The following is a 21675-nucleotide window of genomic DNA, read 5'->3' on the forward strand; positions in this document are numbered from 1 at the left end:
CTATCACACTAGTAATTGCACCTGGCACAATTCTCTTTTCTGCACAACTACTGTATTCACTGCGTAATGGTTGCATTTTTGTGATGATTTTTCCTCTCCAAAAAGAGGTGTGTGACCATTATGCGGTGAATTCCGGTAAGGCGATTGGAAGCCGGTGAGGTGGCTGGAAGCTGGCATGTCCCCAGGTGCAGGCCCCTTGCAAAGCTTGCTCTCTCCACACACACACACATACACACACACACACACACACACACACACACACTGCCCTCATCCAACCTGCCTTGGAAGACACAGTGAAAGAGGAAACTACTCATGCACTCGCTCACCCACCTGCCTTCAACTCCTTGCCACCCAAGGAGTTCCAGTCTCCTTTCCTTGGACTTGGACTCAAGCCTGTCCCTCTTTCTCTCCCTCATAGCACGTCCAGGGCCATGCAAAAGAGGTACGCAGGCAGTGCCACAAAGTTTGGCCAAGGCACCAGAATTGTCCACAGGGAGAGAGAGAGGAGCAGAGCCTCAGTGGTCGCAGGCTGTGCTTGATGCGTTTTTTGCTTGGCTTTCTTTCCAGCACTACCGTAATCCCTCTTCAGAGCTGCCACCACTGCCTGCTGACCACGGACAGAAATATCCTGGTGCTGAGACTGCATGTGCTGAGAATTACCCCTGTGGCTGTTATGTGGGGAATGGTCTGGGACCAATTTCAGGGTCCAAATAAGGGGGGGGGGTGCAACTATCATGCGGTGGCAACCAGTATATGGTGAAATATGGTATTCATGGTAAAAGAACCCTGTTATCATTGCATTTGTCATTCAAAGCTACATGCTCCAGCATGTCAATAGAAACCGAATGGGGTACAAAAGAGGGGTGCCCTCTGTCACTGCTGTGGTTAATCTTTGAGTGGAACAATTTGCATTTTATACTCTCTGAAGGGGGAAAGAGGATCAGCACCAAAAGACCTGCTTGTTTATCTTCCTCTTCGTCATAGTAAGGCTGGCAGCAGCAAAGGTGTGGAAATCTCTCACAATTCCAATAGAAATATGGAAGCAGAAAGTAGAACTCTCCTTGAAAAACTTTCAATGCAAGTGAAAAGGGCCAAAGGACAGTTTGACACAGAGGAACTGGCTCCCCACACTGTTCGGTGCCAAAATGGAAGCACAGGCAGTTGTCAGAAAATCATCATTTTAAATTCACCCACTGAGGTGGTTTGTTTAGGAAGAAAGAAATTGGTGTATTTTCAACATGAAGGTTTTTTCAAAGCAGCTTAAAGCCTCCCATTTTCACCACCAGCGGCTTCCTCCACTGAGAGCAACATGTTGCACACACTTTTTTTGGCAGGCAAGCAATAAATCATCAGCATGGGTTGTATCCAAAGAGGTAGACATGTCTACATAGAACAATTCTCGATTTTTTTTTCTGGCACTCTGATCTCACATCAGTGCAACCGTGTAATTGGCAGGGAATCACAAGCAAGCCTTGGCATAATGGGCCTTTCATAATTTTTTTCATCTGCTTTAAAAAAAGCAAATGGACCTGGCAGAGATATTTTAAAGCAGCAATAAATAGAACAAATGGGGGGAAAGATTGGCATAATCAAAGGCACACATCTATCTAGGTACATATAAGATGCTCCTGATCTTCTGGCAGTCTACATATTTCATCCAGGCTTGTGGGAACAGAAGTAAGAGAAGAAACTGTGAACAACAGGGAAGGTGCAAATTCCTAGCAAACAATAACTTGTGTCTCAAGCATTTTTTAGCATTATCATAAGATTGGGTTAAAATGTTATACTTAAATACTTCTTAATTAAAAACCTGTAGCTATAGATGGAATCATTTATCCAAATAATGAATATACAGACACACATTTCTTAGCTAATGGCCTGCTTGCCTCTCAGACCAGCTGCTGCTCCTTTGTTTTTTGCTTTCCTTCCAACCAAGAACATATAGCTTGGAGGGATTAGCACTTCCTGTTCCTGAGGTCCTTTCCCTCTACAGTTAGTCCCAGGCTGCTTCAGTTTGCCACCTTCTCCACCTGGCAAACCATTGTTATTGCAGAAGCTGTGATTCTTCCTGTGTCCACTAATGTCCACTAAACGTTCAAGCCTCACTAAACTTTGTCCACATGCTTGTGTACCCAAGCACACAATTATATAGTGATAACTAGTATCATGAACCAGACCTTTGCCTCTTCTGGTGGTCTTTCCTCCAGGTCCTTGTTCTGAGTCCTCAGTCTATTGCTTGTCTTTTAGGCACTCTGGCTCCCAGGCCTCTTGTCTTTTGGCTATCATTCTTCTAGAGCCCAATTTTACATCAGCTTTGAAATCCAGCTTCCCAAGCTGGCCAGCATCCCTGGCCATTTCATTTCAACAATCTCTCTTTCCCCAAAGTTCTGCATTCCTTTGTTCCCTAGCAAGACATACTTTTCACTGCCTTTACACACTCCATCAACATTCTATGACATCACATCAATGCAGCCAATAGTGGCAGGGAGTTACCTGTAACTCAGCCAGTGGCTTGGAAAAGACAAATGAATACAGAAAAAGTGTATGCTTTGTTTTCAGAAAACCACTTCTTGTTTTAACCCATGTTGTGAACCGCCCTGGAATCTACAGATGAAGAGTGGTATGGAAATTTAATAAAATGATGATGTTGATGATGATCATGCTAAAACCTTTCATACATATGGTGGTTTCCTGCAGTCATCATTTGGCATTGCATCAAATAACGGGGAGCATTGAAAAATGATAGTATCACCAACAATGTTCTACTAACCTTCAAAATTTAAGGAACCCTGTTTTATTTCAGTCCATAATTAAGAGAAGAATGACTAAAAGGAAGTCAGAGAGGGATCCATTATTCATACTTGCTGCCCTTGAATGAAAAGAGTAAGACATTGTGTTTTATTATTACTTCATTATAATTACAGCTATTACTGAATTTGTGCATACTGAAGAGGCTGCTGTTCTTCAAGCTATCTCATCCTATTACTAATTCATGTGCCATTTTATTGAAATTATTGTGCAATAAGGTAATTCCAACAGTGTAATATTAAGCAGTACCTTTTTTAAAAATAAGAAAAAAATTCATTTTCATTAATGAGCATTGAATCACCAGCAGAATATTATGGCCTAACAGCCCAGTCTAGAAAGTCCATAGAAATGTGATGCATTGCAAACTACTGATGGTGATGTGGTAAGAATTCACCTCTACACCACCTTGTTCACTGCCCAAGTAAAGAACAACCACCTTTTGAATAAACCACAGAACCAGTGAAGCTGGTATAGCAAAAAGTATACTACATACTAAGAGCAACTTGTAGGTCTTTAATTTATTCAGCACCCACACCCAAATGTAATGAATTTCAGTAACTATTCTGAATACACACATGCACGCACGCACGCACGCACACACACACAAAATGAGTTGATTAATAATATGGTTTAATTGATTAATCAAGGAAATCTAGAGGGGGGAACAATTGCATATTCATAATTAGTAACTGGAATACATTTATGTATTCATTAATTTGAAAAGCATACAACGGAACATTTGGGGGGCAGTAATTACTTATCAAAGTCTGCTGATTTGCAGAATGTGATCTAATTGCATGGGAAAATTGTGTTTGTTACTCATGAGAGGAAGAGTGGGGTCTAAGAAAAATAGCATTATTGTTGTTGTTGTGAGACAAAAATGCAACATAATTATAAAATGCCAGTAGAACAGCTGTTACTGTTATGGAACCTCGCTGAAGGAAGTGGCTGCAGCATCCTTCTCCTGGGTAGGATGACTTGGCTATTGTCTAGTGCAGAGCTGGCCAACTTTTCAAACCAAGTAGGCTTCAAGAGTACTTTGATAGAGCCCACACTGCCTTGTCACAATGGGGGAGGGGGAGAGAGGCCAAAACTTGATGTCCACCCCCTGCCTTGCTCTGCCTTCCCAAAGTGAGGTGCCAGGCTTTGGGAAGGAGGCACAAGGCTCTGGCAGGGAGTCAGAGCCCTCCCACCTCCTTTCCCAACCTGGGAAAGCACTAACTAGGCTTTGAGAAGGCATCAGGGGGACTCTAGAACTCTGTCAGACCCCTCATGCCTTCTTCCCAAAGCCCAGCGCCTTGCTTTCCCAGCTTTGGAAAGGCAACACGAGGGCTGGGCTGAGGCACGCACCAAATGTTGCCAAGGGTGAGTTGGACCACCCTGTTCTAGTATATCAGCAGATCATTCAGACCTGCCTGTCCTGGACCTTGAGCCACAAACCTCACATCTGTGACCTAGCCCAGTGAGATACCATGGACTGCAGGTGCTCAAATGTCTGAGGGAACAGGGACATGCAACATCAGTTCCTAATGATATGTCGGAACTCTGAAGCCTCCCTAAATGGAAGAAGCTGGGTCTTCCACCTTTGTCTGGTCAACAGAGGCATTCTACTTACTGCATGTCAAGTTCTAGCTTAAGCTATGGACCTCCAGGATCCTGGGCTGGAGAACCCAACCGCTAGATCTAGATTTCAGTATAGCCACACATTTGGTCCCAGCCTGACTCCTACACTGGGAACCTCCTGTCTGCCTTGCTGTGGAGCAGTAGCTGCCTTTAGTGCGTAAATGCAACTTTCATACAGTTAGCTAACTGAAGACAAAACAGTGGTATTATGAGTGACAGAGGTGTTTTAAAATGATGAAAATATGGAAAGTCAAGCTGTACCACATACATGCTCGTGGGATTGAACCTGCCAGGGATTGAACCTGTATGCAAAGCAGATGTTCTACCCCTGAGCCATGGCCCTTCCCTCCAAGATATCTCACACAAATGTATTTGGTTCCTCCCTGCACATCAACACTAACTCATACCCAGTGCTAATTTTCTGGAAAAAGGGGTGCTGGAGCTCACCATGAATGCCTTCTTTGTTCTTTTATAATGGCAATGGTGCCCACCTGTGAGGTGCCAGAATTTTGTTGAAAAAAGTCCTGCTCACAGCCCTATTAAAGGTCACAGAGCACAGAATAACTGCAGAAAACAACCTGGAAATTTAACTCAACTTGTTTGAGCCTCCAGCCTACTTGCTAAGTACTGGCCTATCTCTTCTCCTTCCTTTGACCTTGGCTTAAGTCAGGTAAAAAAAATATTTTCTGCTCAGCCACCCTCCTCCGATGTTTCCCGTTCAATGCACTGCTTGGTGATTCATTGCAGCAGAATTCCTGGGCTAAGCTGTCCTTCACTCAATTCATTACCCAGCTCTGTGCATGGGTAATTAGCAGGTTATGGAAGTAGAAATTCAGTCTCACACGTTGAATGTCAAAATGCCATAAATTCAGAAATGTACCTATAACCTTAAATAATTTCTTTACTGTAAATTTAATCCTTAGAGTCTTCCATCAAATGAATTGCAGAACATTAAAAACCAAGCGTACATATTAGGTGTAGACATTAGACAGCAGGGCTATTTCAGCCCTAATGCAATTTCCTCCCTGGCGCCAAGCTATGGTTATGCATTAATATTTCAAAAAATTAAATTGCTGTTTAAACTTTCTGACCAACTTTGTAAATTAACCTCTGTTTCGGGAAGGCAAGGAGCTTGCATCTGACTTATCAGGAGAGAATTCACTTGAACGCTTTCCAAATCTACTCCTATTAGGGAATTTAGCAGTGGTCAACAAGCTCTTTGAATTAATAGCTTCTTTGAAATCCAAACATGTCCCTGAGTTAATGAGAGGCTCCTCACACAAAATGGCTGTGCCACGTGGCAAAGTGCTCTCCTGTAAAAGTTTGCTGTGTTTTGCCTCTGTGCTGCTGCAAATCATTCCTGTTAGAGGAATGTGGCAATACAGAGAAAACAGAGCTATGCAGTGCCATTTTCCTAGAAGAAGAGGTGGTGGAACTCACCATGAATACCTCCCTCCCACCTGATGGGTTGGGATAGCAACTCCCCCTGCTGATTTCACTCCTTTCAAACACTTCCTTAGATTTTTAATAGGGTTTTTTTTGCATGTAATATGTATTTGAATCCTCTAATCCTTAAATAAAAAAAATGACATATTCTTCCAGTTCTGCTAAGACTGCAATCCTGTGCACATTGCCCTAATGATAAGCCCCACTGATTTCCATGGCCTTCTGGGTAAACACAACTTGGACTGGACTGGACTGCTAGTCTTACAAAGAAGCCCTCAATTCACTGACGAAGGCTGAAGAATCCTTAATAAGCTATATGTCCTTTTCTTATGCACGAAAATTCCTGACTATATTCCTATTGATTGGCCAGAAGTATATAGCCTTTGATAAGTCAGACCCAATATAAATACAGTGGTACCTCTGGTTGCGAATGGGATCCATTCCAGAGGCCCATTCGCAACATGAAAAGAGCGCAACCTGCAGCGGCGCTTCTGCGCACGCGCAGGTTGCAATTCGCCACTTCTGCGCATGCTCAGGATGTCATTTTGTGTTTCTGCGTGGGACATAACCTGAAAGAACATAACATGAAGCAAATGTAATATGAGGTATGACTGTAGTAGGGGGCTTAGTCTTTTCGTCTATCAGCTATGCTTTAGCACTCAGTTGCCTGCTTACATTTGTGTTCACATAGAGCCTACATAGGGGAACTTTCCCAAACACATGCCAAGATGGTATTTTGTATTGCCAGTGGAAGCAAGATGCAGTGCTGAATATTCCTGGCTCTCAACTCATTTCCAACTTAGATTTATTTGGGTGCAAGGGTTAACAGAGAGCAAGGGAGAGATTTGAGAGGTACTTGAAATACCTCTCAAGTACAATTAAGTCTTGGCATAGCCATTTACTGCTTTCTGCAGGGGGTCAACATGGCTTTAAAAGCTTAACCTCCGTGTACTTGGGGACAGGTTTCATGGCGCAAAGCAATAATGGACAATATTAAAGGCCAAGGTCAACGAGACCTTATTAACACAGGGATATAATTAGGTGAGCATACATCTAGTTATGATGTTTCTGGAAATGAATGGATTAGTGGTTTATCAGACATCCAAGGCTATATTCTGTACTAAGTACATTTATGCCAAGGCAATGCTTCTCTCATGTGAATGCCTGGAGTAAGGCATATAAATATCAGGTGGAATTGTTGGCATCTGTCTGTCTCGGGAGACAATGGAAGAGTATGCCTTCGGGGGTAAAGTCATGCTGTGTTATTATAAACATTGCATATGTGCAAGCATGTCAGCACATCCCTTCCCCATGCCCTGTTTTTGGGGTTCTCCTGACCCTCCTGACCCTCAAGCCACTTTTGGAGGGGGCACACTGGGGCTGGGGTGCAGTAAGAGGCTGTTTGGCATGCACAGAACTTTCTGTTTGGCAGAAATGAGAAAGAGATGGCTACTGGGAGAGCTTGTCATGGAGGGCACCATAAAATTCTAGAAAAAAATTGCAATTTCTTCATTGCTACTTTTACCTTCTTTTATCCTATTTTATTGTGCTTCACTACTTTATTTTATTTATAAGATTTTTACCTTGCCTTTCCTCCTATAGGAACTCAGAGCAGCAGAAAATACATAACATGATGCAACCTTTCAAACAGAGTTCAAATCATTACAAATATTAAAAGAGCATCAGAACAACTAAACAGACCATAGGGTGCTTAACACCAGCTCTGTTCACTGATATGCTAACTTGTGATATATTACATTGTTATATTGGTATTTTATGTATTTATTGCCTTTGTGTCTGAACTTTCTTCCTGGAACTGAAGGAAGTATATGTAGGCTTCCCAAGTGGTCTCTATTCCAAGCACTGATCAGATCCTGGCCTGCTCATCTTCGTTAAGTACTCTATTAGATGGGCTGATCCAAATGATATTTATGTATGATCCATTCTCCTTATTTGATTGCCATGTTCCTGGTCTACTTCAGTAACCTCCTGTGATCCTGCTTAGTTGTCAACAAGCCTAACTTTCATCTGTAGAACCTTCTGAGCATTTTGATGAGCTTTGCCAGCATTTTTAGATATGTGGCCAATCACTACTGACACATAGACATTTTTATTTCTAGGAGATCCATTTTTGGATGTGTTAAGATGAGGCCCGATCATATAGGATTGGTCAAGGAGCTCCGTGGTCATGCTTGGATTTTCTGTATATTGCTTTGGAAATAGCATGTGTTTCATTTTGTTTTTCAGGAGTTCCAATTTTAAAATGACCAGACCAGAATCGAAATCAGGGCAAGCCGATTCTATTGAATATAAACAGAGCAGCAACTGGAAATTTACCTCTTCATGCATGGTTTGGGAAGCTGAAAAAGCAAACTGTAAGGGCTGGGAAATAGGTTCCACCTCATTACAAGATTAATTGTGTCTAAATGAAAAGCAGCAGGTAGTGAAAACTTTAAAGTGCTTAAAACGTATTGCCCATCAGACAGGTAATCCAGTGATATATGGTGTACATGCTGCCTTTGACATGCATTGGCCTTAATTATAACGAAAGGAGCTAAATTAATTCCTTGTCAAGGCAAATGTTTTCATTGTGATGTGGAAATGTGACTGTAGAGAGAATTAGTTTGCCAGAGTTTTAAAATGCACCGTTAATCTAGAATGAATGATGCAGCCAGTTCCTGGGTTCCATCCCATACCACACATCCCCTTCTAACGCTCTAGCATGACAAATAAATAAAAGGATTTGAAAGCAGAGCCATAGACAGACCTGGGCTGATTGCTCTGAGCTCTGCTAAGTTCTGTATGGAACCAAGTAAATTCCAGGTTTTTGAGCCCCACTATAAGTTTGATTCAGGAATGCCTATAAATTAAGAACCACACTAAGCCAGGTCAGTGGCAGTGTTGCTCATTTTTAGAATTTCCCTCATAATGGAATAGTACTTTTGGTTTCTGGATGCCTACGTTGGGCATCACTTAATAGTGGCATGCTTGAGGTTTATTTCTCTCTCCTTTCTTCAGCATTCATGGAATTCTTTTCCCAATCCACAGGTTGTCTTTGCTGGATCAGAGCAAATTTGTGCAGGAACTGAAAATGTCAGCAATCAAGCATACTAGCTTCTAATGTTCTAAAGGAATTTTACATAGTTCTTAATAGTAAAGACCTGCATATTCCACAATTATTATTTGCATTTCTGTGTTGTGCTTGAGAGAGCTGAAAGCATTTCACATGCATTAGCTCATTAATTCATTCAGCAGCACTGTAAGATAGATCAGTTTTATTATTTCTGTACTGTCATTTCAGAGTGGAAGATGAGAGTATAAGGCTGCCTAGTGATTTCATAGCAGAGGTAAGATAGTTCAGTCCCGTAGCCACTATGCTGCACTAACTCTCGCTATGATATCAGCTAGAAGTAATCATTGTCTATTGATTTCAAAGAGTCAATAGTCTCATGAAATGTTCATTTTGTCAAGGGGGTGGCCAGTTCCACTCACAAGTTTATTCATTTTATTCATTTATTTATTTATTTTTATGGTTTTTCCAAATTACTACAAAACAAATTGAACTACTTTAATTCAATACAATTTCTTAAAATCAGGTTTCCCACTCCTGTTGCAAACATATGTCGATCATTTCCTCCCGTAGATGCATCATTTCTTATTTAGTGTCCAGTGGTCACTTGCCATTAAACCATTCTTCCAGTTGACCGCTTTTTCCTCCTTACAAACAGCACCTCTGTTATATCTTATAAATATAAAATCCAGTTCATGTGTGTAGTCCTTCATATACATTTTTGTTCCAGACCTGGTGTGCCGAGAGAGTACATTACTATCTTCCATTGTCCAGTACTTTGCAGTGTTTATCTAGATTGTACAAGATCACATTCCATTCCTTCTGCTGTTTGCAAACTAGCATATGAGCTGCAGCAATAAATACTACACAGGGTGCACCTCCAAGCTTCCACCATTAAAATTCCCCTCTGGAGTTCTTTCTCGGCACACAGTTAAGAGCAAGATATTTTCTCAAATTCAGCCTCTTTTCCACATCTGTTCAGCTGCAGCTCATTCTCTCCCTCCTCCCATTCCTCCTACAACACCCCAGTCCAGATACTCATAGATAAAATCCATTCAGCCTCGATCGGGGGGGGGGCATAGCAAAACCATATTAAATTCCTTATTGAGCATAAATAAAAAGCCTCCCTCCACTTTTTGAAGTTTCAGACAAAGTAACAAAGCAATGGCTACACACGTCTCTTTCATTGTGCAGGGGAGGACAAGAAAAGGAAAGACCATTTGAAAACCATAAGAAAGCACAAAGCACCTTGTCCTCCTCCTTCTTTTCCCGGCTGTTGTAGGGATTCTCAAGCTTCAGAAAAACATTCAAATACCTTCAGAGAGCCAAGCCTAGTCCTTCTGTCAGCTGATTGATCACAGCCCATTAGCATGTGTCAGTCCAGGAGTACCTCTTGATGAATGCCAATTGTCCAGATTAAGGAGGAACCATCTACAAATCATGCCAGTAACAGAGGCTTGTCCATGGCAGGGACATACTCCCAGGTCGCGCCCACTCTGCATTTTAAGTTGACAGACACAGGATTATGTACCACTGTGGGATGCAGTGAACTCCCCAGACCCCACTGCCTCTTCCCCCTGCCTGAACTTCCTCGCAGCCCCCAGAGGGCTATGAAGAACAACCACCACTGATCGTGGGCATGGCCAGAAACCCCAGGTTCATTCCTAAGTAGGAGGTTTCTGTAATAAAAACACATGCAAGACATATTCAAAGCAAAACAGGCCAGATTTAAGCACCTTTTTTATTTCTGCTGCACCAGGACAGAACTTCAGGGTAGCACCTCCACCTTTGGTGGAACCCCAAATGTGCTTCCCCAAAGAAGGAAATCATTGAGACTATTATACTTTGCTTGGCATATCCCAATACATGTGCACATAGTATTTGTTACATAACTCTTTAATCTTTGAGATATTTCAGATATTTCAGTTTCTGCCAATTTTAATCACACTCATAGCACAAGGTATATATTTGCATACAGGTAAAGTTGAGAGGACAAGTCCATAAGCGTCAGCCAGTACAAAAAACAGAGACATCTGGTATATTAAACAGACAACTAATGCTTAAACATAGAAAAAGTGAAACATTCCATCATTTTCTCTCTGAATTTAAGTAACAGCTCATTGTAGCTTCTAATTAAGACCCTGTGTGAGTTATTTCTCTATTTTAAGCCTAGGGTTACAAAGTTTTTGGATGCAAAGACTTTAAAGGCATTTCCTTCACAATTTGTTCTCTTCCAGGAATGTAGAAATATGCTCAACTAGTGATGGACTGTAACCTAGAGCATTAGATTTTAGTGCAAAATCCAGTATCTTCTGCAGAATTGGGGGGGGGGAGTCCCTAGTTCTCGTTGCTAAATTTATTTTGGAATATTGTTGGCAACTACTGCTAAAAGTATATAAACCAGAAAGGGTATTGAAAGGAGAAGGGGACAACAGAGGACGAGATGGTTGGATAGTGTTCTCGAAGCTACCAGTATGAGTCTGACCAAACTGCGGGAGGCAGTGGAAGACAGGAGTGCCTGGCGTGCTCTGGTCCATGGGGTCACTAAGAGTCGGACACGACTAAACAACTAAACAACAACAACAACAACAAGTAAATTTTTATTTATACCCCACCCTTTCCGGCCAAGACCGGGCTCAGGGAGGCTAACATGAAATATCAAATTCATTAAAACACAACCAAACAATTGATTAAAATACAGCTTAAGAATTAGAATCAGAATAAAATTAAATGACTGCCCATGAATTACGTACAAATGTAGGGGTCGGGAACCTCAAGTATTCATCAGGGCCAGCTATCTATATTGGTCCCACATGAGCCGATAAAAGGGCCAAAGAGTTGTATGCTTTGTGCAATATTTGAGAGACAGTGGGTGTGTTGAAGGAATCCTTACTACACAATCTGTGAAAGAGTCCTTGGATACAGGTGGGTGAGACTTTAAAAACTCTTAAAGTAGGCCTCTTGCTATTGGTGATTTTGTTATCAGCTAGGCAGTAATTGCATTTTTTAATTTCTTTCATTACTTTGCAGTAGATGTCTGTATAATACCCTCTCTCTCTCTCTCTCTCTCTCTCTCTCTCTCTCTCTCTCCCTCTATACACACGCACGCACGAGCACACACACACACACACAAACAAACAAACATACAGCAAGCATTATTTTCAGAAGACTGAATCCTCCATGCAGTGATGCCCATGTAAATCAGAAGCTGCTTCACCAGCTTTGGTTGCATGCTGGTTTGTGAGCTGGATAATAATAAATATGTTCTGGAAATAAGCAATAATGGTAAAATGATTTTTTGACAAGGAAGCCATATTTAGCTGATGGAGAGATGAACAAAGTAGATGGTTGAGTAGGTACTGGAAAAGCAAAACTGAACAGCAGATTATGCTGCTGTTCAGCACACCTTGGACAAATTTGATAGCTTTTGCAGAATAACACTGAACATGGAAGCTTGAACATGGGAATGTCACGAACTCTGGAGTCTGGACTGGGGTATCACCAAAGCCCTTGTGGTGATCAGATGTTTCTGGAGCACCAGCCAACCACATCAAGTCCAACAGTAGCAGAGGTAACAAGAAGAAAGGGCTTTTTTCAGCCTATGAATGATATACGTAGCTCCTTCCCCATGTTTTCCCCTCCACTGATATTCTTTTGGCCCCAGAACAGAATGTGGAGCACCATGCCTTTTTTGACATGCGTTAAGGGAGTTAATTGTTTACCAGTACAATCCTATGCCTGCCCCCTCAGAATTAAGTCCTTTGGGTTCAGTAGGAGTCCCAGGTAAGTGTGTATAAGATTGCACTCTTAGGGGAGGGGCCATAGTTCAGAGCTATTTTTGCTATGCTCAATGGCTGGCATTTGCAGCTAAAAGTTCTTGTAGAAGAGTTAGTGAGACCTCTGCATGATGTGGAGGGCCACTGACAGTCAAAGACTCATCAGCAAGCTCGAATGAATCATTGATCTGGTAGTTCATATATTAGCATGAAACCAAGCAGATGCAACAGACTCCGTATCACACAGAAGCAGTGACCCCTACAAAGCTACAGAATCAAATTCTGCATGCCAACCAGGAAGGTATTTCTTGAACACACAAAACCAGAGGCTCATTAGGAAAAACAACAACATGCATGCATATTCATTTCACGATGGCTGTATTGACCTGAATAGGTAAAAGAACCATCACAGGTCCAACACCACGCAGAGAACTGTGTATATAACCTCTGCTTTTGGATTTGAAATAATGTCCCAAGTTTCTGTTCAGAAACCTGTTCCTCCTTTCTGATTCTCATTCCAAGGAAAGTAGGTGCATATGCCCTGTCATAAACATCCAAAACAGCGTATGTTTGATCCAGAGTGTGTTAGTTGCACTTAGGTCACACTGAAAACAATGTGAAAAGTTATCTCATGGTTAAATTCATTTCAATGGAAATTAAGTTCAACTAACAGTGAAAAGCATATGCAGATTTACTCAGACATAATTTCCATAGACTTCAGTGAAAATAAACTTCCCAGTAAGTGTGCATAAGATGGCAGCCAAAGTCTGTATCCAGCTCAGTACCTATACAAAAACAAGCCCTAATCTTAACAACTTGCAGAGTGTTAAAAATTTCCATACACCTGTATAGCCATTCCATTGGTAAATTAATTCACAGAGTGACATTATCAGTGCTGTAGGCTTCTCTGGAACTCCCAGCATTATGCTGTTTTCTGTCCGTTTCAGCACTACTTGTAGATAAGTTGCTTGAGGATATTGCCTTTGGTGCATGCAATTTTGAATGCCAATGGCTATGGAACAAAGCCTGAATCCAATTTACTGTGCAGAATTGACTCCAGTGGTTCTCTTTTCCCTGATTAGAATGGAACCAACTCCAAAATAGCAGAGCTTCAGTCTGTTGTTTGTCTGCCCAGAAAATCAACACAGTATATCCAGAGACCTGAGATAGGCTTCAAGAAAATCTTGAAACTTCCACCGAATAGAAGTGAAATCAGGATGTGCAGGTGACCTTCATGTGTACGTGTGGAGCTGTCAAATACGGAAAGGGCTCTAACAGTGAGCAGGAGTGAATATTTTTTCTTGTGTATCTCAAGATCCGGAAACTAAATAATTACTTATCGGTGTTAACATTTGCAGTTGTGACATTTGCCTTTGACTTCCTGAAGATTATTATAAAAAGCTAAAATGCCATCTTCCTACTAGCACCAATGACAATGCAACAACCCCTTCATTCTCATGTGTATGAGCCTCTTATCATATGCAAGTGGAAGGTGGCAAGGCTGTTAGAAATCTATTGTGTTAAATGAAGACACCGAAAGCATAATCCAGAACTTTTAGAATGAGCACGAGCTCTGCTCGTTCTGCCACTGATAGGTCTGTACCAGTACCCCTATTCATGTATTACTCAGAATGAGTGATCACTCATGGAATGAAGCAGAAGTGAGGCTGTGCTACTGGCTCTACTTCCACTGGCAAATCCCTGAGCCACCCACACCTTCCTTAGAGTCCTTGCATGGAGTGTAGACACCCACAAAGCAACTTCTATGTGTGATCAGTTGGTTGCATACACAGCCTCTATGGCATCCAGATTCCTGAACAACTGGGTGTCCAGATTGTGTGAAGCCTCTCTGTGTGGGTTTCTTTGCCTATGTCTGTGCTCAATGTGGAGATGTGGGAGCAAGGCTAATGGGGGTATGCTGTGCCAGGGGCAAGTCCATTAGTGCAGCCCTGCTCCTTCACATTATTTGCCCAAGAGGTGCAGCTGAGGCCATTTCATATAGCAGTTCACAAAGATCAAACAGCTCAAGGGTCCTTTCCCTCAAGGGTCCAATCTCTTCTGATACTGCAGAAAGATTGAGGACACTCAATGAATCAGCATAAGGTGCTACAGTTGTAATGGCAAATCCAGAGGTCCTGAATGGTAGATTTAGATGTTCTTGTGTGGTGTACAAGGCTCACTGGATCCAATTCGAAGAAAGGAGGAGCTGAAGTTCAACTGTTGTTTGTTGGTGTATTTTTGGTAGGATAATGATTGTACCTGAATGGAGAAGCACAGGAAAAAAAGGACCAGGAAAAGTGTGTGTGTGTGTGTGTGTGTGTGTGTGTGTGTGAGAGAGAGAGAGAGAGAGAGAGAGAGAGAGAGAGAGATGACAGTGGAATGTAATCACTATCTCTAAATCTACTATATGTATTTACATCTGTATTTTTATGCTATGGGAAATGCGCAAGCGCATGTGGGAGGCAGTGAACAGTTAGAGTGCTGAAATAGGACCTGGGAGACCAGGGTTCAAATCTCCTCTCAGCCATGAAGTCCACTTTGGGCCAGTCACCCTCTCCCAATCTAACCTACCTGGGCACATTAGTTTCAGCTGAGCCTCTGAAGAACTGAGTTAGATACATATCTATTTTATTGACTGAGGGTTGGAGCCATTCGCAGGTGTGCTTAGAGTAGAGCCACTGAAATCAAAGGGAGTTGTTTGTAGTAAACCATTATTTCAATGGATGTGCTCAAAACTTGTGTAAAGCTGGATCCAGCCCTAATTATTATTTTAAACCAACCCTGAGATTATTGAACAACATTAAAACCACCTCCGGAGTAAATAATTCACCAAATTTTAACAAATTTTAAGTAAATGCCTTGCCAATTAAATTGGCACTATTTGCTGGCTATGATTATCCTCACTACCCTAGTCCCTGTGATGATGTGTGTGCCTGTTTTACCTACACAAACCATTCCATCTTTCATTGCAGAAGATGTTTGGCATCTTGTCAGGATAATTCATGGCTTCAGCTTCATCACAACCATTGTTTGTCTTTCTCCTTGTCTTTCAGTGAAAACAATGTTGCAGCTGGATGTGCTGTGGAGGCCACCTGCTTCCAAAAAGCAAAGCCAGATGTGCAAGGCTGTGCCAGGGTGATATCTGTTGATCCAGAAGCCTCCACTTACTGCCTGCAATTTCTGAGATGCTGACAGTGCTACCATGGAGACTGCTGGTTTCTGTACCCCTGCTCAGAGAAGATCAGGCTGATAGCAGAAAGGAAGGTCACGTTCATAACACTGTGATTTATTATTTACAGTGCAGCAAACTGCAAGCCAATTAAGTACCTTTGTCTTTCTGAAACGACATTCATGTAATTTATTTTTATCTCCTGTGCTGAAACAACAAAGTTGGCTAGTGGTGGGGGGGAGGGGGAGAGGGGTCAGTTGCTGTGGTTTCTTGATGCAACTCTTCTAGTTGCTCCTGTTGACGCAGATTGGAACACATAGTGCAGGAGGTCAGAGAAGGATAACTCTGAATGCATGTATGTTTTCGCACTGAACACAAACTTGCTAGCATCTTCAAAGGGATGGAGCCCGAGTCTCTTTCATATAGTCATATGTTTGCCAAGAGTGAGAGAGAAAGAGAGCTGTTATTATCCTTTTGCTTTTAGAGAAAATTAAAGCATCTTTTATGCTTGTTTCATAAAATGATAGGTCATTTCAATTCTTTGGGAAGAGGATGAAAGGTCTGATGGAGAGAAGATGAGAAGATGCTCGTTCTCAGATCAGCTGTAGCGTTAAACAATGAATGTGTGGGGGGGTCGTTTAATTTCACTGCACACAGGTGGTGTAGTGACAATAAAGGTTTATTATTATTATTTATTATTATTATTAAAAATGTGGAAAGCATGCATAACTGAAGGCAAAGACAGGCAGAAGGGTGATCTGAGTCCCAGTTATGAGAAGTGTCAGACCAAGACATTTTGTCATCTTGTGAGGAAAAAAGGTTCCCATCTATGGGATTGTCACCAGTGCATCACTAAAAAGGAAGAATTGCTTCACTAAAAAAAAATTTAAAAATATACAGTTTTACATAAAATTTACATACACAGATTTTATATAGATGCAAATTTGGAAATAACTACTATAATTCAATAAGAAACACAATACATCTTACACAGTGGGAAGGCTGTAATTCAGGGATCCTTTTTGCTTGCCCTGTTAGCTGTCCAGACCCTAACTCTTGACAGGCAATTTTAGGGCCCCTGTTCTGTGTTCTTGGACAAGATAGCCCTTATAATAGCTTTTTGACCAAAGTATTATGATGTGGGATGCATGGCCACTGTCTTTTTTCTTATGCGTGAACTGCTTAAGCAGCATTTTATAGTCATAACAGGAAGGAGAGCAGCAAGAAGAAGCTGTCATGAGGATTGTTCAGGAAACACTGGATAAATTATAAGATCTGGAAAAAATCATTATGTAAAACGTAATAAATACCAACTGCAGGGCTCTGTACAATTGATCTTCCATGTTCTGTCCGCAAAGCATCATTCTACAAAGTTTAGTACACCATTGTTTGAGAGGTCTTGACAGTCATTGGTGTTGAGATTTTGTCCATGACAAGCATTCATTGCTGGTGCTATCCTTACTTGTGTGTGTCTCTGTGTGTTCCAGGGGGAGGAAAAGTTGCAGAAAGAATCAATCAAAGTTCCCCCTTGCAACTAGTTTTACTGTGACGGTTTACAGTGCCCATATTTCACCTAATCAATACTGCACTGATTACTGCAGCCACCTACAATAAACAAGTTTCATTAAGATACAGCAACGTGTTTTGAGCCGTAGTATCAGCTTTACCTCCTGCCGTGTAATTTCCCTACTTCATAAAGCAACCAAACATAATGGCCTTTTCACACACTAGGGATAATGTGGGGTACTGTGTTAAATTCCAATGCTTCACTCAACCCTTATTGTCTATTTATTATTGTCTATGACATTAGGTTTCATAGACAAGGCAGCCTATTGCATCAGATGCATGAGCTGGCCATTGAAGCTATTGGGTAAATATATGGATTCCATGTGTGCTTCAAAATTGTTTTCCTGGATCTGCTTCCTAAATATATTTTACTTTAGTGCCCCCAAGAGACTGAGACACTTACCCTCCTGTGACTGTAAGATGACAGCATCTGTATGGTGATGTTTTCTCTCTCCAGTGTGTGCGTCCTTTTTCAGAAACTCTGGCAAAGCATCAAGATGGCAACATTGGAATCCCAAGTATGGACACATACTATGGCACAGTGTACACTTGGTACGTGATTGCTCATAGGCTGCTTTTTGCATGACTTTCTTCTGCTACTATATTGTAAGACTCGGCTGCTAGATCTAGGCACCTTGGCATGGAAAGGGTGCTATCAAATCACTTCTGCCTGCCTACTTGGGTTGCTGATTACACATCAGTAAACTTTTTTTCCCTGCCACTTATCACAGCTGTACTCCTCTGTGGGCAGAGCTGATATTCGCATTTCAAAGAAAGGTTAAGACTACAGCAGGCTAAATATAACACAGCTTGTTCTCGCCTTGTTTTTTTAATATATAAGAAATAAAAAATAAACGAAAGGTGATTATTTTTTAACCAGATCACTAGGGATTGACACCAGCTGCTTCCTAGATTTGCCACTGAAAGTATTTGGATTAAAGTGTATGAGAAAAGTACCAATGGAATAAAGGTCAGATTTGAGAGGGAAATAGTGATGGTACATTCCTAATAAGCCTAAGAATCACAAATCATATTCAGAAGAGACTGCAGATAGTAGAATAATATTTGTCTGTTTGTTCTCTGTAGCTCTCTTAACCTCAACCCACCCCACTTTATGAACTTGAAAGTGGAAATCAGCAAGATTGCTTGAACTGGCAGGTGGGGATGAGGATATGCTTTGCTAAATGGAAGAACTATCTGCATATTTGCATGCTTCATTATATATTTTTTTAAAAAATGCATTAAAAATCCACACATCTTTGGCCACTTCTAAAACAAAATCCCCTCGGTTGTTTCATGAAAGCCCTGTATCTGCATTGTAAGTGTTCATTGGGGAAGAAATTTCCCTTTCCGAAAGCAATTCTGGCCAAATGGTGTGAAAACAATGTTTTTTAAATTCCAGCTTGCAATTGTGTTCCTCACTGAGCAAGTTGCTGCAGATTTTTGTTCCTCTACTTATAACCATTATTTTGTGCCTCTGCTGTATATCATAACATGAATAAAAACAAGAAGCTGTACACAAGGGGGGGGGGGAGATGCATTTCATAGACCTGAGAGCTGAATCAGAGAGAGTGGCAGAAACCTGTTACCATCCCTGTGAAAATATGAAGGCAAACAATAATGCCTGGATAGCTCAGTTGGTTAGAGTGTGATGCTGATAACACCAAGGATACAGTTTTGATCCCTGTATGGGACAGCTGCAGATTCCATCATGGCAGGGTGTTGGACTAGATTATCCTCAGGGTCCCTTCCAACTCTACAATTCTATGATTCTAAGAGCCAGCTCAAATGTCTGGGGTCTGTAATGGTGAATGTAGATGGGAAGGTGTGGTGTAGAGTAACAGTTCTAGTATAATACACTGTTCCATAAAAGGGTCTCATTTTCACCCCTGAGTTCTAGAGTTAGCAGTTTGTTCTGTCATGTCTAGGAGGCCTCAAGAACTTTGGGAATAAGGAGATGAGTGACTTCTTCGCTTTCATTAGTGACTTCCAGTCCTGAATAAGTGCTCTGATCTCTGTGCTTTAAAGTGAGCAGGTTTCTGTTTTTTAGCAGAGTCTTTTAACATTCTGCAGTGATGCAATAATACTGTCAGAACAAGGATATATGTTTGAGCGATTGGCCACTAAAAAACCCCAGAAAGGCACTGGAATGAAATTATTGTATTCTTAATTTTCTGTGCAGTCCTTTTTCTACTGGGAGATGAATCGTTATTGTCCAGTAAAGGGATGGTGTCATATTTAAAGACCTGTGATGCTTCTAATTATTGCCCACAAAGCACATTCAAACAGGGTTATTAGAATCATTGTGTTTTAAATTCTAATCTGTGCATACAACTAACGCTCCTTCTTCTACAAACACAAATCTTGCCTAGAAGAGAAGCAAATATTCATAGGTGTCAAAGAGTCTTGTCTGATTTGAGGAGCTTTGCAAACAAGGCGCATCAAACAAAAGCAGCTGGGTGAATAAGGCAAAATTACAAAACACCACCAAATGAATGAAGCATACTGAAACCTTACAGTTGCCAATTTCAAGGTCTTGTGAGCCTCAAATCTTTTCCCTTTAGCAATCACATCAGACATTGTCAATCCATCCAGTTTAGTGGCCCCAGACTGATTTCTAGATGTTAAAACTGAAATTTTGCTTTGCAGAATGAGCAGGAGGATCCTAAGACAGCAGGGCTGTCTTCTTCTTCTTTCTTTGGCGATCACTCCTAGCCGAATAAGATTGTCTTCCATAGACACGGTTTTAACAATGAGTCCGTAAGTGACTGTGGAGGCCAACTCTGGATCCACACGTCCTTCCACAGTGGGGACATTGGTTTCCAGGTGGAAGTTGATCACAGTGTGGATTTGCCAAGTGTGCCTTCCTCTTAGCACATTTCTCCCTTGCGTCCTGAGTTTGAGTGTCTTCAAAGCCCATGACACCTTTGGTAAAGGCTGTTCTCCAACTGGAGCACTCGCAGGCCAGTGTTTCCCAGTTGTCAGTGTTTATACTACATTTTTTAATATTTGCCTTGAGACAGTCTTTAAACCTCTTTTGTTGACCACCAGCATTACGCTTTCCATTTTTAAGTTCAGAATAGAGTAGTTGCTTTGGAAGACGATTATTAGGCATCCGCACAACATGACCAGTCCAACAAAGTTGATGTTGAAGAATCATTGCTTCAACTGGTGATCTTTGCTTCTTCCAGTACACTAATATTAGTTGCGGTAGACACTAAAATCATGTGTATACTGCTTCCCAAACCAGCAATAAGACCACCCTGGAGGTAGAATAAATGGGAGTACATACCTAGCCCAGGTTGAGCATATACTAGAAAAATATATCATTGAATTGCAATGAATGATATGAATGGGAAAGAATGAATTTGCTCCTCATGTACAAATTCAAATACCTGCAGGTGTGGACTGATTCAGATGGGGGAAAATTGGATTAACAGCTAAATCATGATCAAAGGTGGACATGCCTTTAGCATTGCTGCATGGGATTTTCCACACACATAACTGAGTCAAGATGCATCCATGCATATGCTTTTCCCTCACAACTTTCAATTTCTAGATGGCAGGGGTAAGAGGATAAAACTTGAAATCCATTTCTCTCCCCCTCCCCAACACTAAGATAAAATAGGGACAGCAATTTACTAGAAAGAAAACATAATTGTGCTCCATGCTTGAGCTCCATCAAAAGGGACCATTGGAGTGAATACTTTGCAGCATAATTGTGTGTCATTGTCATCCTGCCTCCCCTCCCCAGCCCCCAGTATATGCTTAACTAAAATAACTTGCTCCATGTTTTTCAGTCATGTGGGCAGATACAAGATGTGGCCACTTTTTCCTGCCTGATACCCATAGCCCACTCTACTGCACATGGATTTAGGAGAAAGAACTTTCATGGCCCAACACCTCACATTTTAGGATTTAAGCACTTTCAGCGTCTTTTTCCATTTGCTACGCTGCTATCACTGCTTGAAATTTGGGGCACATTCATTCATTCCTCGAAGGTCACACTGCACTAACTTGACCTCTGCATTGATTTCTTTGAAGAATGCATTATGAATCTAAGGAATTAATAAGAAGTTCAAAATTCAACTCTAAATTAATTAAGGAAAACTTCTGAGCTGAACTGATAGAAAGCAATTCCGTGTCTCAGCTCCATGAAATTGTTTCTGGTATATTTCCAAACTGGGTTAAAGATCAACTTGGGGAGGAAAAAATTA

General features: G+C 41.4%; 1 long non-coding RNA gene across 1 annotated transcript; it reads left to right on the top strand.

Annotated features, from left to right (window-relative positions):
- The first annotated feature begins 8201 nt into the window (after nucleotides 1–8201).
- On the top strand, nucleotides 8202–9054 carry LOC308587237. Its single transcript, XR_014008301.1, has 2 exons — nucleotides 8202–8252; nucleotides 8926–9054. It is a non-coding gene; the product is annotated as an uncharacterized lncRNA (long non-coding RNA).
- The last annotated feature ends 12621 nt before the right edge of the window (nucleotides 9055–21675 follow it).

The sequence above is a fragment of the Podarcis bocagei genome (genome assembly GCF_964188305.1).
Source record: "Podarcis bocagei genome assembly, chromosome: 5".
NCBI lineage: Eukaryota > Metazoa > Chordata > Lepidosauria > Squamata > Lacertidae > Podarcis > Podarcis bocagei.